The sequence below is a fragment of the Quercus lobata genome, chromosome 8, assembly GCF_001633185.2.
Source record: "Quercus lobata isolate SW786 chromosome 8, ValleyOak3.0 Primary Assembly, whole genome shotgun sequence".
Taxonomy (NCBI): domain Eukaryota; kingdom Viridiplantae; phylum Streptophyta; class Magnoliopsida; order Fagales; family Fagaceae; genus Quercus; species Quercus lobata.
In genome coordinates, this window is record NC_044911.1 from 56,058,787 (window position 1) to 56,075,783 (window position 16,997).

Here is a 16,997-nt window from a genome sequence, read left to right on the forward strand (position 1 = left end):
CCAACGAAAAATTATTTCTCTCAAAATCTCTAATTTGATACGTTTGGAACTTAATATAAGTCAAGGTGGATGAAAAGAAGGAAAAGCCTAAACTACAATACAAATGCTTTATGTACTTTTCTACTTTAAGCTTGAGTTATCATAGAGTTATCTTTCTAGAAACCTAAATGTGGATCACGATTTTAAATAATTAAATTATTATGTATAAGAGACCCATGATGATTGAAAAACCTCTTCTTCTTTTCTTTTTTTTTTTTTTCTTTTTTTTTTCAAATAAGCCAATTGTGTGTTGATGCACTAGCAAAACTATGCACTAATCTAAATTTTGCTTTTGTAATTTTTGATCACCCACCGGAAGTGGTAGAGAACTTGCACGTACATAAGGCAGCAAACATTTGTAATAGACTTATTTCTATTTCTGTTTAGCCTAATATGTTAGCCCTTTTAAGTTTTATCACTTAAAAAAATAAAAAAATTTCTTTTTTGCTTACAACTGAACAAGCAAGGAGCTAGCACAGCCAACTATAATAGCTAATCTGATGAAGCAACAAAAGTGAACCGAACAAGGAGAAATTGGAAAAGTTGTTTGACGAAGAACCTCAGACAATCATTCTTAAAGTTCAAATTGCAGCCTCCCAATGCCAAGATAATACGCTTATTTGGGTTGTCAATGGAAGTGGAACTTTATAGTAAAATCAGCCTACTGGCAAGACCAAAAAGGCAGATTCAACGAGGAAGATTTTGATCTTAGGAGAAGACTATGATCCTCTAAAATTCTTGAAAGAAGGAACATCTTATGGGGAGTGGATTTGGATGCTTTACCATTATGAAGTTCAATTTTGTAATGCAGTAGAAGACAACTTTTCCTTCATGTCATACGGAAGAAGAATTATGGACCTCTCATTAATACAATAGAAGACTAGAATAAGTCATTAACAATACCACATGCACAATATCTAAGTCCAGATAATGAAAAGAAAAAACAAAGCCAGAGTAAAATTAAAACAAATATTTATATATATACCAAAAAAAAAAAAAAAACCAATATATAGTATGAACTTCCCTAGCAATTTATAATATAGTGAAGGGTTTCAGCGTGATACTAAAGCGAAATTAAAAACCAAAGTAATTAATAGACCAACAAAAAATATATGCTAGCACAAGGTTTCGACTTGGGGACGATCTTCAGGCATGAATCTCCTCCAAAACCAATGCTTCTTCCACACAAGTGTCATTTCTTCAGTGGGAATGTTCTTGGTATCGGGGCAAGAAATAGACAAAGAGGGTCATGAGTACCACGAAAAAGGCAAAGAAGATGAACAAGCCAAACTTCAAGTGACAGAGCATGGCAAGGAATGGTTGGGCCACAGTGAATGTGAAGAGCATGTTCACAGAGACAGTGATACTCTGTGCAGCCGATCGAATCTCTAGTGGGAAAATCTCACTTGGCACTAACCATCCCAATGGCCCCCATGACCACGCAAAAGCAGCTACATAGGCACAGATGAAGAACACGACAAGGCCAGCGAACCACTTGGGCAAGTCCACAACTTGACCTGTTACTCCAAATTTCCATCCAATGAAGATTGTCACCAAAACCTACAACATGAGCAATGTAATTTATATTATATAAAAATTTATGCATGAAACTTTTGACATAGGAATATAAATAAATGAATACACAAAAAGAAAAGAAGTTTGACTATATCTGTGTTACCTGAAATATGAGCATTTGAATTCCACCCTCTAGGAAAAGAAATCTTCTACCCCATCTATCAGTACCATAGATGGAGACCAATGTAGCAAAACAATTGATTCCACCAGTGATGAGTGCGGATAAGAGTGAAGCATTATCCCCAAACCCAATTGTTTTGAAAAGTTGAGGAGCATAAAACATGATAACATTGATGCCTGTAAATTGTTGGAAAAATGGAATAGCCATGGACATGATCAATTGAGGCCTATACTTTCTATTCCGGATGTTTCTCCAAGGGTGTTTCACAGCTTTGGAGGCATCACTTGCTGCCACAAGATCCTTGAACTCAGCCTCAATTTCCTTATCAGAAACACCACGAATTCGCTTGAGTATTGCTCAGGCCTTTTCGGGTTCATTCTTCTCAAGCATTGAGTTTGGAGTAGAGGAAAAATGATGAGATCACAATGAAAAGGGCAGGAACAGCTGCACCACCAAGACTAACACGCCATCCATAGCCACCTTTGATCTTGGGTGTGAGGTAGTTAACAACATTGGCTATCAAAATGCCTATTGTAATACATAGTTGGAAGATAACATTGAGAGAATCTCGAAGCTTGTATGGAGCCATCTCTGAGAGATATAGTGGTATAGACTGCACGCAATTGAATAAATCAAAATTATTTAGTGACATATATGTACAAATTATATCCTATATATAAGTAAAGAAATAAAATAAGCTTGTGAGTAATTCTATCAATTACTATGTAGAATTAGTAATAAAGTTTCATGTGAAAAGAATTTTTTTAAGTCATAAATTGAGGATTTTAAGAATTATGTACTTCCCTTATAAATTTAGGATAGACTCATGTAACCCTAAGGCAACCCAATATGAATTAGGGTTGGGGTTATTTTTCGAAGCTAGTGGCTTCATTATATTACTAAACATAAATTTATTTATATTACTTTTTGACAATAAAAACCAAATGATTAAAAAAATTAAAATATAAATATGTTGAAAAAAACTGATATTAGATACCTATAACAAGAAATAAATGATATGGGAACCAAAAAAAAAAAAACCTTTCATTGTTTTATTATTATTATTATTACAAGAAAGATCATTATGAATTATTATTATTATGTACTTATCTTATGAATTTAGGATGAACTCATGTTTCAATAAAACATAAAACAATAAAAAAGAGGATAAACTCATGTAACCCTAAGGCAACCCATGAATTAGGGTTAGGATTATGTTTTGAAGCTAGTGGCTTCAATATATTACTGAAGCCTACTATATTAGTTTTTAATAATAAAAACAAATTACCCAATGCTAGTCCCAGTTACGTAATAAGATCTTGGAAGGATAAAAATTGAAACTTGCATTTAAAAGACTAGAATTAAAGGCAAAAGAGAACGAAAAAAAAAATCAAGAAAAGCAAATAATTAAGGGATTTTATATTTACCTGATTAGCAAAGCCTACACCAATACCCAATAAAATTCGACCAATGATAAGCACGGCAATATTTTGACCAGCAGAATTGAAGATAGCTCCGGCCAAGAAAACCAAACCACCGACGAGCAAGGATATTTTCCTACCCAACTTCTTGGTCACCCATGATGCACCAAACGATGCCACAAGTGCAGCCAAGTATAGAGAAGATGTAAACATGGTCAGTGTCACACTGTCAAATTTACAGTACTGATTGGTCGATTTATCCAAGGCCTCCTTATGATAAACCAATGGGAAAAACTTTTGCAAGAAGGGAGCCATGGATGTCACACCACCTATATATACATATACAAAATCATGTGTTAGAATCAAATTAAACACATCTACTTACATGCATGGAACGTAAGTGAAAGAAGAATTAATTATGGAAAAAAAAAAAAAAAGAACAGATGGTATTATATTGTGATTCTTGAATGCTTGCTTACCTGAGATACCAATATCGTAACCAAAAATCAAACCCCCCATGGCAGCAACAATGCAAGTTACCAACACATAGATAGTGATTTCTCCAGGTTAATTCGTTTTAGGATCACCATCGTTGGGATCAATCCATCCCTCACCCATAGCGAACAACATGAAAAAGAGAATAACAAAGATCAAGAAGAAGGATGAGAAACAAGAAGTAAAAGAATGAAAAAGAAAGAGATATGGGGTCAAATTAAAAGGGTTTATGGTTTCATATATATAGAAAGATTAAGGTGGCGTGTAAAAATCCTTATCCTACTAGTAATAAAGTTACTATATTGTAAAATTTCAATGAAACTAAACCGATATTTAATATCATATCATATCATATCATATATATATATATATATATATAACCGAAACCTTTGTTGGCACCACAATTTCCACGTCAGCACAATATTTAAAAAAAAAAAATTATAACTCCTTAAAACCCTAGCAACCTTATCCCTTTCTCAAGTTAAGAAATATAAAGTCACGGTTTCTGCCAACTCTCTCTCTCTCCAGACGTAGGAAGCCCTAAAGCATTCAAAATCTACAAAACCCTAGCAACATTACCCCTCTCTCAAGTTAAGAAATATAAAGCCACGGTTTCTGCAAACTCTCTCTCTTCAGACGTAGGAAGCCCTAAAGCATTCAAGATCTACAGTGCACGGTATAGATTTTAGCTTATAAAGTTCAGCTTTTGTAAGGTTAGTTTTGTTTATATATTAATTAATACATAGTACTTTGTTCACCATTGAATACTCATATAATCAATTTCCAATTCAATGTTCAAGAATTAAACCAAAATTCTAACTGCGCTATCATAAAATATTATTATTAGTATGAATTTTATGGAGTTACGGTGTTCAAGAATTAAACCAAAATTCTTTTAAATTATCTATAATATTTTGTCCTCTGAAAATTTTACCTCTTTGATTTTAGTATATTGTGTTTCTTAAGCTATAGAGAGATTTTCTTTGGTTTCTGCAAACTCTCTCTCTCCAGGTGTAGGAAGCCCTAAACGAACGTTATAGCATTCAAGATCTACAACTCAGGGTATAGATTTTAGCTTATAAAGTTAACTTTTGTAAGGTTAGTTTGTTTGTATATTTTGATAGAGAAACATGTTCAATGTGGTACGGCTTAATAATCGCATTAATAGCCAATAGTTAATACCATTTGCAAATTCAATTCATGGAGTTGCAATTTTCATTAAATCGTTCTGTGGCTTGAAGCACTTGCATTTTAACAAATTGGACATGTCTTTAAAGTCCTTTTATTTCTTTGGGGAAAAAAAAGAAAAAAAAAGGAGAGGATATGTTAAAACTTGGCATCATCAACTTATAAGAGAAGATATGTTCTTAGATGGTAGGAATAGGACAAAATGCTTACACGTTTGTTACGCCTGACTGCCAAAAATTGCTCATAAAGATGTATGCACATGATCTACTTCCCTTTGCTTTTAGTGAAAGATTAAATGCATGCCAATGTTGAGATCAAACACTCTAAAAAAATAGTATGTGCAATCATAAAATATTATTATTAGTATGAATTTTATGGAGTTGCGGTGTTCAGGAATTAAACCAAAATTCTTTTAAATTATCTATAATATTTTGTCCTCCGAAAATTTTCTCTCTTTAATTTTATTATATTGTGTTTCTTAAGCTATAGAGAGATTTTCTTCTTTATTTTAAATTTTATGGGATGTAAAGAGATCTTTGATTTCGTGAAATAATTTATACTCTCTCCTTCTTTGATTTGATTTACTTACTATCTTTGGCACTTGCCATCGGCAATTACTTAGGGCCACTCTTATGGACTAAATCAACTTATTCTCCAGTCACCATCATTGATAAATGAGAAATCAAATCAAGGTTATAGTTTTTCTATTTGGTTGCTAGGGTTTTTGTTCATGAAATTGCTATTTTCTATTTAAAAATTGCACCTGTAGATCAATATTTATATTTCTTAACTTGTCATTTTGTACCTATGGCTAAAATTTGTGTGGATCTTTGGAAGTTCAAAAATCTTTTCTCCATTCACCATGGTTTTTCATTGAGTAATTTCTTTCTCTCTTACTCCTCTTGACGAGTTTTGTTTTTTACTAGAAGAAAGCTTTTTTGCTTTGAGGGTCATGCAGCACCTGTCTCATTTTATTTTTCCTCACCACAAGAAAAACATCTAGGTAAGGCAAATAATCTATTTTAAAGTTTGAATGGAAATTACCAAGTACAAGAGGTAAATCTTTAAGGGATGAGCTTAATTGTTTCTTATTTTCAATAATAAATCATTTTATTGCAATACCAGGTTTGAGAAATCCAATATATTCATATCTCTATAGAATAGAGAATAGTAGAAGCCAATTTTATTACAACTACGTAAATTGAGTTGACATAATTCCATACAATTACAAAGTATAGCATGAAAGATAATGGAATTAATTGTTGTAATTTTTATTTTATTTCCATGTTTTGAATTTCCTCTATATTTTTATTACAACTGAGCAAAGATTGAGAAAGTAACATTACTACTCTAATTTGAAGTTTAATGTCCTTCTCAAGTCATGGTCTTTATTTATATATTTGCAGTTTATATTTCTAACCGTTGATGAGAAATTAAGGCTCAGTTGCATAATATGTGTAAATTCTTCAGAAGGCTACTTTAAATAGTTAGTCAATGTGTCTCTTACATTTGGGTATTAGTTAGAATTGTCTTCAAATGATTGTACCAATAAAGGTGAATGTGTATAAATTTTGTTTAACTATCCTGTGCATCGCACGGGTTAGCGACTAGTATACTATATAATAAAGTTAGGTTTAGAAGCTATGGTTGTGCCAAGTAGCTTCACCAAATTGCATAATTTTTTTTTTATAATTTTAAAAAATAAATATAATTTTTTTTTGTACTTATCTTCTTCTCCTATAATTTCTAAATTGATAAAAATCTTAATTTGATTACTATAAGGATGTTAGGCCTTGTTAGGAACATATGTCACTATTTTATGTAATTGGCTAATCCTTTGACCAAACGTACTTTACTTGTAATTAGATAGATTTAGGATGTGTTTAATACTTCAAGAAACTGTGTTTCACATTAAGTGTTAAAGTCATGCAAGTCTATCCAAGAAACAAGCTGAAGAAGTGTTGTTCATTAAAGCTTGACAGCTAGCCATCTATTGAGCTTAAAAGAGCTGTTCAACCCCGTGGCTCGACAACAGCTCGACAGATATCTATCGAGGTTTATGAAAAACAGAATTTCAGTTCTGTTTTGACTCTAATCTGTGATTATGTGTTTGAGTTTTTCTTTTCTCACAACCCTAGATATATAAAAGGATTATTTTAAGGGCCATTGAAGTGTTCGCAAGTTGCACAAGTGTTAAGCAAAATTTGTTTAAGCAAATTGTGACCAGAGACAGTTTTGCCCTAGTTCATTATTCTTGTGTAGAAGTTGTTGTGTTTGTACACCGTAGGGTTTTGTGATCAAGCATCTTCTTGATCTTCATCGTTGGGATGAACTGAAGAACTTTGCAGCCAACAATCTTCTCTAGTTGGTGATTGAAATTGCGTACTGAGATCCACACAATTGGTTAGTCATGTACTGGGAGCCGTGCATCAAAAGGAGAAATTATCACTACAGAACAAGTCCAATTGGGTATTGGGGTAAGGTTCAACTGTAGGTTGATATAAGGTACTGGAATTCCTTTACTTGTAACATAACCACTTGTTGTGATAATAGTAGAATTTCGGGAGTGGTGACCTGAAAATCACCCGGTGGGATTTTTGCAATTTAGGTTTTCCTCATTCATAAACAAATCACCGTGTCAAATTTATTTTCCGCTGCATACTTAGTTTATTGGTAATTTGTTTATGCTACCACGCGTTTGCATGTTAATTAACTTAATTAATTCACTTGGCTAAATTAATTGGTTAATTTATCACAAGGGGTCAATTCGTTTTTAGCCTATCAGGCCCAATAGAATATATTGGGCTGGAGGCCTAATCCGAGGACATGAAGTAGTCCGAGGAAGGTGAACATTATCAGAGGAGTCCATGTTAGTAAGTGAATAGGTTAGTTTTGATCATACGAGTTCATGAGGGTGGTTCGAGGATGAATTACTCCTCGGTGATTAGAGCCAAGGTCTAAAGGAGTGGCCTACCATCTAGGGCAGCATTCTAGGAGATTTTATTGATATAGATAAGTATCACAGAAGAGGATGAATTAATCCTCGGTGATTGGAGCCAAGGTCTAAAGGGGTGGCCTACCATCTAGGGCAGCATTCCAGGAGATTTTATTGATATAGATAAGTATCACAGAAGCACAGGATAAAAGGAAGTCCTAAAATATCTAAAGAGAAAGCTGCTACCACTGCATTGAATGCTCTGTACCTAACCAATTGGTCGCATTAATGTGGAGGTGATATCAGAACAGTTATTTTCAGCCTTACAACTATTACCAAAAACTTCAGAAAGGTGCCGACGAGACAAGGATCCACACCGGCAATTTGCCCTACACGTAGAGGATAAAGATGAATGAAGGAAGATAGTATAAAACAAAAGGAAGATCCTGAAGAAAAGGATCGAGAAATTAAGAATGAAACATTGTAGTAAACAAAAATTGAACTTGTAATCAGACTTGAGAAGAAATATATAAGAACTGACCTTCTCAGATTGTGCTGTGGACAATTTTCTTTAGTTTAAACCAGTCTATCTTCATTTTCTTGTCATCTGGATCCACTTTAATTGCTGTCTGACTCATTAAAGCCTAATTTTCCAACCTACTCTCTACAAATTCATTGTATTGGGCTCTTTGGGCCTAAGTTCATCCATCTTTTGGGCTTAGGATACAAAATTGTGTCCTTACAATTGGCGTCATCTGTGGGAAATTTTGGTGTTTCAGTAAGTTTAATGTTTAACTATGATAGGTTCAGGGCCGAACTAGGCGGAATCTATGGGGTCCTAACATCAAGATTATTTCCTTAACCTTGAACAAAGAAGGGAGCGTGCACACCACCCATACTAGTAAGAGTCAATCTAGAGGGGGAGTCATGTTTCTCATGAGAAAGATACCAAGGCCATGCAGCAGGAGATTGATCATTTGCAAAAAAGACTACACTGTGATTGATGGGGAAGGACTCCTTCCAATTATGATTCCTTTTTTGGCAATGATAGAGATGGTAGCTACAGATGCAGATAAAGAACTCCCTCTAGTGAATCTTTCTCGTATGATGAGGATAGCCATTGTGAACGCAGGAATAGGAACTCTTCTTGCAAAGGCCTGGGAAATGACGCTATGAGCAGGGCATTAAACTAAATTTCCAAGTCACCCTTCACACGCAGAATCAAGGGAGGGAGGCTTCCTTGACAGTTCACTCAGCTAGCCTTCACTCTGTACAATGGTCAAACAGACCCTATGGAGCATGTAAGCCATTTCAACCAAAGAATGGTTGTGCACTCCAGGAACAAGGCCTTGATATGTAAGGTATTCCCATCCAGTTTGGGGCTTGTGGTAATGAGGTGGTTTAATGGCCTAAGGGCAGATTCTATTGATTCCTTTAAGGAGCTTACATGAGCATTCGAATCTCGATTTATTATATGCAGTAGGGTTTCTCGGCCCTTAGATTCCTTGTTGTCCATGTCCATGAGAGAGGGGGAGACCTTGAGAACGTACTCAGACAGATATTGGAAGATGTTTATTAAGATCGATGGGGATTACGATGACGTGGCCATAAGGACTTTCAAGGTCAGCCTACCTGCCGGGCATGATTTAAGGAAGTCTTTGACCAAAAAGCCCGTGAGGAGTATGCGTCGGCTTATAGACCGTATTGATAAATATAAAAGGGTTGAGGAGGACTAACAGCAAAGCAAAGGAAAGGCGAAGGTTATCTTTCAAGACGAGGAGGGATTTCAGGTTGAACAGATACAATAATAACAGGCCCCAAAAGGATTTTGTTGGGCAATCTGGGTCTAGGGCTCCTCAAGTGGTAAACACGGTGTTCCGAGAGCCAATACATCAAGTCTTGGAGAAAATCAAGAATAAGCCATACTTCAAATGGCCAAACAAGATGGGAGGAGACCCCATGAGGTGCAACCAAAGTCTTCATTGCCAGTACCATCAGGAATGAGGGCATACCACCGAGGACTGTAGAACTTTGTGGAATCATTTGGAGCAATTGATTAGAGATGAAAGGTTACAACAGTTTTTGTACCGGCCCAATGGGCAAAGAGACCAAGTAAGGTCAGGGACTTAGGGAAATGCTTATTCAAGGCCCTCTTTGGGCATAATTAATGTCATCTTTGCTGCACCTGGGAGAACTGGTTCTCATCCTTTTAGGGTGATGTCTGCAGCTCAGCTACCCACCGAGGACTCTAATTCTGAGTCGAAGAGGACTAAAGTAGAGATCCGATCAGAGCTGAGTTTTTTAGACGAAGACAAGATTGGAACCATACAGCTACACGATGATGCTTTAGTGGTCACCTTCAGGATATGAGGGTATGATGTGAAAAGGGTGTTGGTAGATTAGGGCAGTGGTGCAGAGATTATGTACCCCAACTTGTACAAGGGCCTGAATTGAAGCCCAAGGATTTAACAACCTATGATTCAACTTTGGTAAGCTTTGATGGAAAAGTTGTCATCCTAATGGGTCAGGTTAGGCTACTCGTGCAAGCAGGTTCAGAAGTAGTAGAGGTGGACTTCATTGTGGTGGATGCTTATTCTTCCTACACGGCCATTATGGCCAGACCTTGGCTTTATGCCTTAGGGGTTGTTTCTTCAACTCTGCATTTGAAAGTGAAATATCCATCAGGGGACTAGATTGAAGAACTTGTTGGGAGTCAATCCATGGCTAAGTAGTGCCTGGTGGCTGCAATTATGCATCAGCCTGGAGCTGAGTCCTTGGCCTATGCTGAGGGAGGCTTATAGCAATTAAGGATTCTGGTCCTATCTCTGGAAGGGGTGTCGGAAGAGGTAAAGTGTGAGAGATTGGAGGAAATTGTTATAGATGGTGATCTGGAGAAGTTTTTTCAGGTCGTAGCTCAATTGCCTCCTCGGGAGAAGGGAGAACTTTTAGCATTTCTAAGGAGGAATATAGATGTGTTCGTATGGAATGCTTACAAAGCTCTTGGGGTGGATCCCGACTCCATTTGCCATCATCTGAATATTAACCCAGCTGTCCTTTCTAAAAAGCAACCACCTCGGCGCTCATCTAAAGAGCATTCTGATGCTGTCAAGGTGGAGGTGAACAAGCTTAAGTAGGCTGGGGCCATTAAGGAAGTTTTCTACCCTGAGTGGTTGGCCAATACAGTGGTAATGAAGAAAAAGAATGAGAAGTGGCGGGTATGTGTGGACTTCACAGATCTAAATAAAACTTGCCCTAAGGATCCTTTTCCCATGCCTCGAATAGACCAGTTAGTGGATGCCAGTGTGGGCCATCCCTGGATGAGTTTCCTAAATGCCTTTTAAGGGTACCATCAGATACCTTTAGCTCTGGATGATCAAGAGAAGACGGCTTTTGTCACCCCTACTGGGAATTACCACTATAAAGTGATGCCCTTTGGTCTAAAGAATGTATAGTCTATTTATTAGAGGATGATGACCAAAATGTTTGAGCCGTAGCTAGGAAAACATTGAGATTTATATAGACAACATGGTGGTCAAGAGTAAGTTGGAATCCAAGCATGTTAACGATCTTGGGAATATCTTTGAGATCTTGAGGAGGCACAAGCTGCGCCTTAATACATTTAAGTGTTCCTTCGGTGTTGGTTCAAGAAAGTTTTTGGGATACATGGTCACTCACCGTGGAATTGAAGTTTACCCTGACCAAATTAAAGCATTTAACAGTTTACAACCACCTTGGAACCCTAAAGAGGTCCAAAAGCTGACAGGGATGACTGCTACTTTAAACCGATTCATTTCTTGGTTAACAGACAAGTGTAGGCCTTTCTTCCAATTGTTAAACAAGTGGAAGGGATTTGAATGGACCGAGGAGTGTGTCTTGACCTTCCAGCAGTTGAAGGAATACCTATCTCGGTCACCTATTATGTCCAGGCCTAATATGGATGAGGTTTTGTTTGCTTACATTGCTGTGGCTTCACATGCGTGAGCCTGGTACTCGTACAGGTTGATAGTAGTGTACAAAGGCCAGTTTATTATGTGAGCAAGTCTCTATATAAGGCCAAGGTCCGTTACCTACCACTGGAGAAGGCCATTTTGGTAGTAGTGCAGGCTACGCGTAAGCTCCCCCATTACTCCCAATTACACACAGTTGTTGTCCTAACCCAACTTTCACTTAGATCTCTACTTCGAAGTGTTGATTACATAGGGAGGATTGCCAAGTAGGGTATGATTCTAGGGGCTTTTGATATCAAGTACATGCCTCTCACCTTTATCAAGGGTCCGGTCTTCATTGATCTAATGGTCGAGTTTGCTGAAACCCCATTTAAAGAGAAAGTTGAGAAACAAAATATGGATGGAAAATCAGTTGGCATGGTCTCCCTGCAAAAGCCTTTACCATGGAGAGTACATGTTGATGGTGCAGCGAATCAAAGGGAATCTGGAGTGGGGCTAGTTATAATTTCCCCTGAGAAGATCATTATTGAAAAATCCTTAAGGTTGAACTTCTTGGCCACCAATAATGAGGCCGAGTATGAAGCTCTATTGGTAGGGATGACTATGCTTCAGAGAATGGGAGGAAAAGCAATGGAGATGTTTTCAGATTGAAGATTGATTGTCAGCCAGGTAGGGAGGAGTTGGAAGCCAGAGATCTCAGAATGCAAGAATATTTGAACCAGGTTAGAAACTTAAAGTCAGGATTTGAATCTTTTAATTTATCACAAATCCCTAGAAGTAGAAATACACATGCTGACTCACTTGCCACGCTCGCAACCTCCTCTGCGCAAAGTTTGCCTTGGGTGATCCTTGTGAAAGACTTGTGTAAACCTATTGAAGTAGGGAGAAACATAGTTCATATTCATCAAATTAGGGTGAGTCCTAGCTAGATGGACTCCATTATGTTATACCTTAAGGAAGACATCTTGCCTGAGGGTAAGTCCGAGGTTGACAAGGTACGGAGAAAGGCTCCTTGGTTTTAGCTGTTCGAGGACCAAAAGTTATACAAGCACTCCTTTTTTGGATCATATTTGCTATGCATACACCCTGAAGCAGTTGAACTACTCCTAGAAGAATTACATGAAGGGATTTGTGGAAGCCACATATGAGGTAGATCTTTGTATCACAGGGCCCTCACTCAAGGATATTGGTGGCCAAATATACAGAGGGAGGCACAAGAGTATGTGAAAAAATGCGACCAATGCCAAAGATTTTCCCCAAACATTCACCAACCAGGAGGTGTCCTTAATCCTCTGTCCATCCCTTGCCCTTTCGCTTAATGGGGCTTGGATATTGTAGGGCCTTTCCTTAATGCAGTAGGGAATAGGAGATGGTTGTTGGTCGACACAAATTATTTTACCAAATGGGTTGAAGCTGAACCACTAGCAAACATCAGGGATATGAATGCCAAGAGATTTATATGGAAAATATTGTCACTCGATTTGGAATCCGTTGCATACTCATCTTGGACAATGGTCTTTAGTTTGATAGCAAGGCCTTCATGAGGTATTGCTGTAACCTGGGCATAGCAAATAGATATTCCACCCCAGCATATCCACAGGAAAATGGACAGGTCGAGACTGTCAATAAGGTCATAGTGAGTGGGCTCAAAAAGAGGCTGGATGATGCAAAGGGAAGATGGGTGGAAGAGTTGTCACATGTCCTTTGGACATATCGGACCACACATCGTAGGTCCACTAGGGAAATGCCATTTTCAATGACTTATGGGGCCAAGATTGTGATTCCTTTAGAAACAGGATTTCCAATGCTGAGAACAAGCTCTTTTACTCTGAGCAGCAATGATGGGCTATTCGAGAAGAGTTTAGATTTAATTGAAGAGTGAAAAAAAAATGCTATGGTTCAGCTGGTGTACTATCAACACAAGCTCAGCAGGGATACGACTCAAATGTAAGGTGAAGGCCATTAACAACTAGAAACTTGGTACTAAGAAAGGTTTTGGGTACTGCCAAAAACCCAGTCTGGGAAAAGTTAGGGCCTAACTGGGAAGGGCTATAACGCATCACATCAGTGGTTGGAATAGGTGTATATTATCTTGAAGATCTAGATGAAAATTTTGTACCATGCCCCTAGAATATAAACAACCTGAGAAGGTATTATTATTAATGAAAGCTTTTCTTTACCATATTTTTGGGTTATTACATTATGCGTCATGCATCCTATTATTTTCCTAAGTATCAAACAGAACTTTAGTCATGCTTGACTCCTCGAATCACATAACTTAGGTAAATTGATACTTTGATATATTTTTCTAAGTGTTAAAGAGAATTTTAGTTATGTCTGGCTCCTCAAACCACATGCTTTGGGTAAATTAATACTTTCTAACATCTATCTAAATATTAAACAGAACCTTAGCTATGCCTGGCTCTTCAGACCATATGCTTTGGATAAATTAATATTTCCTACTGTTTTCCTAAGTATCAAACAGAACCTTGGTCATACTTGGCTCTCCAAACCACATAGCTTGGGTAAATTGATGCTTTAAGCTATTTTTCTAAATGTTAAACAGAATCTTAGCAATGCCTGGCTCCTCGAATCACATGCTTTGGGTAAATTAATACTTCCTAACATCTATCTAAGTGTTAAATAGAACCTTAGCTATGCCTGGCTCTTCGGACCACGTGCTTTGAGTAAATTAATACTTCCTACTGTTTTCCTAAGTATCAAACAAAACATTGGTCATGCCTGGCTCCCCGAACCACATACCTTGGGTAAATTGATGTCTTAAGCTATTTCTCTAAGTGTTAAATAAAACCATAGTTATGTTTGGTTCCTCGGACCACATACACTGGGCAAGTTCATACTTTCTTTTATTTATCTAAGTATCAAGTATAACAGGCCATACTAAGTGGCAAAACTCTTTGTTATAATAACATGATCAAATGAACACTCATGAGCATCACTTAAAGTATTTGAAAGTATGTCCATGATCCTGTTTGAAAATTGATTATCATCCCCAGTTCCCTGGACTTACTGATAAATGGAAAACTAAGTAGGGCCTGATATGAATAGATGCTTTGCAATTATGTATGTTTTTGAGATAAAGGTTACACTTTACTGGGATTATGGACTTAGCAAGTTTAACTTGTTTTATTGCTAATCATGTGGGATTCCATGTAAGTTAAGTGTTGAATAAAATAAAAACTGTGTTAGGATCAATATCAATATGACAAATATGAAGGAAAACTCATAATTATCATTGATCTTAGCCTTAGAAAAAGGCAAATTGATTACAAAAGATCAAACTGAATTACAAGTTCTGGAAATAAGAACAACATTAAAAAATAAATAAATAAATAAATAAATTGAAAACTACTACTCTAAACTACTTTTTCATTACAATTTTCTCTTTTGGTGGACCCTTGGTAGATTGGGAGAGTACTGCCTCTAAAGATCCTGAGTCTTTGCTTTTGGGGTCACCCTTAGCAGGCAATTGGAGAGTTGCAAGAACTATCTCCATTGTGGAGGGCACCTCTTTTTCTTTGGGTGGATCTTGAGGAGCAGTTAGGGGATTGGTGGCATCAGGGGTCACTCCCTTGTTGGCATCAGCTTCTTTTTTGGTAACCCCCTGTTGCTGGGCCTCCTTGGAAGGCCTGTCAGAAGAAGGAGAGGCCTCAGCCGGGCTACCTTTTCCAAGGTCTGTCACGTTGGGGGAGGTGTCAACCTTGGAACTAACTAAGCCTAGTGCGCGAATAGCAGGAGGGTAGTATACACTCTCTGCCCTTTTGAGTGCAGAAGAAGCCTTAACCCCAGCCTGGTTAAGGACCTTATTCCACACCTGAAGGCAGTAGTTTCTACATACCCCCGTGACCTCAGCCCTGAAGGTTTCTTCAGTCTCTACCACCCCCACATCATAGCCGTCTTGCTCGGCTTGGTCCCTTGCCTTGTCGGCCTCCTCCAACTTCTTCTTTAGGGTGGTGATTTGTCCTTTGGAGGTGGTCAGCTGATCCTTAGCTTGACGAAGGAGCACCCGCTGACCTTCAGCCTGCCTCTCAGCACTGTCCAAGGCGGCCTTTGCACTATTTTTGGCCCTTTCTACCTTGGATAGTTTATTCTTCATCTCGTTTATTTTTTTCTCAGCCAAATTGAAGGTCTCCATAGCCACATTGCGCCTTCCTTCTTTTTCTTTCATTCGCCGATGGCAGAAGTTTGTTATCTCCTCTGCCCAGAATGTGGCTTGAATGGCTTGCCGTGGAAAGAAACAGGGATAAAGTAAAAGAGAAAAGCAACAAAGGGAAAAAAGAGGAGGGAAGTCATAGCATTTAAAAAAAATGAAATACTTACCATCACGAGGTCCCTCTTTAGACTAAGGAAGACCTCCTACCTCCTCAGGAACCTTAGGTCGGCCATACCTTCAGGAAGTAGCAGTGCTTGCTCTACTGCATTGGCCATATAACCGGCCTTCCCTTGTTGGAAGTCCTTGATGGAGGAATTGGCGGGCAAATGAGCTCCATCCAACATCAGAGTGGGGGTCCAGGACAGAGGTCTGACCTGGGAATCACTCCTCTTATCAGCTCCGGTTTGCCTCACCCTAGCTTGTTTGGCCCTTTTTTGGGCCTGGAGTGGGTTTTTCCTCCTTCCATCAATTCCTTACCCTTCTGCTCCCTTTTCCGTTTGAGGTCGGCAGGTTCAAGTCGGAGGGATTGGGCAGGTGGAGGGGTGGGAAACCTAGTCTGGGCTGCCTTCCTAGGCATGTTTCCCCTTAGTTGGGATTCCAGTAGTTCTTGCCGAGTGAACCTCAGCTTGCGTTGGATCCCCATATCTTTTGGTATGGAAGTAACTCCTTGGTGGTGATTGGATTGGGCTGGGAAAGGATGCCAAGGTCACCAGTTGAGGCTTCTGGGGACAAAGGCTGATTAAAGACTTCGAACTCGTCCTCAGAGTCAGACACTTCAACTACCTCTTCTTCTTTTTCTTCTTCTTCCTTTGTGATGGTAGGATAAGAAGAAGTGGCCTCTTCGGTTGTGTACAGTGGTTGTAGGGCTACCTTTGGTATGCCTTCTGGTATAGGATCAATGGTGAGCATGCCTTCTGGGATAGCATCGGTGATGAGAAAACCTTGAACGGCAATGCTTATCCAATGTAAGCATGGGTCCTTGGCTTTTATAATGCACTTCAGCGCTTGGAAGCTTTTAGAAATGGGGGTGTAGTTGACGATCAGGTGTGCAACTCTTAGCTGACCATCACTGTGGATGAACATCTCGGCCTTCAATATTTTG

At 38.2% G+C, this 16,997-nt stretch overlaps 1 pseudogene; it reads right to left on the reverse strand.

Moving 5' to 3' along the window:
* Positions 1-1,124: 1,124 nt before the first annotated feature.
* On the reverse strand, positions 1,125-3,843 carry LOC115957843 (annotated as a pseudogene).
* Positions 3,844-16,997: the final 13,154 nt, after the last annotated feature.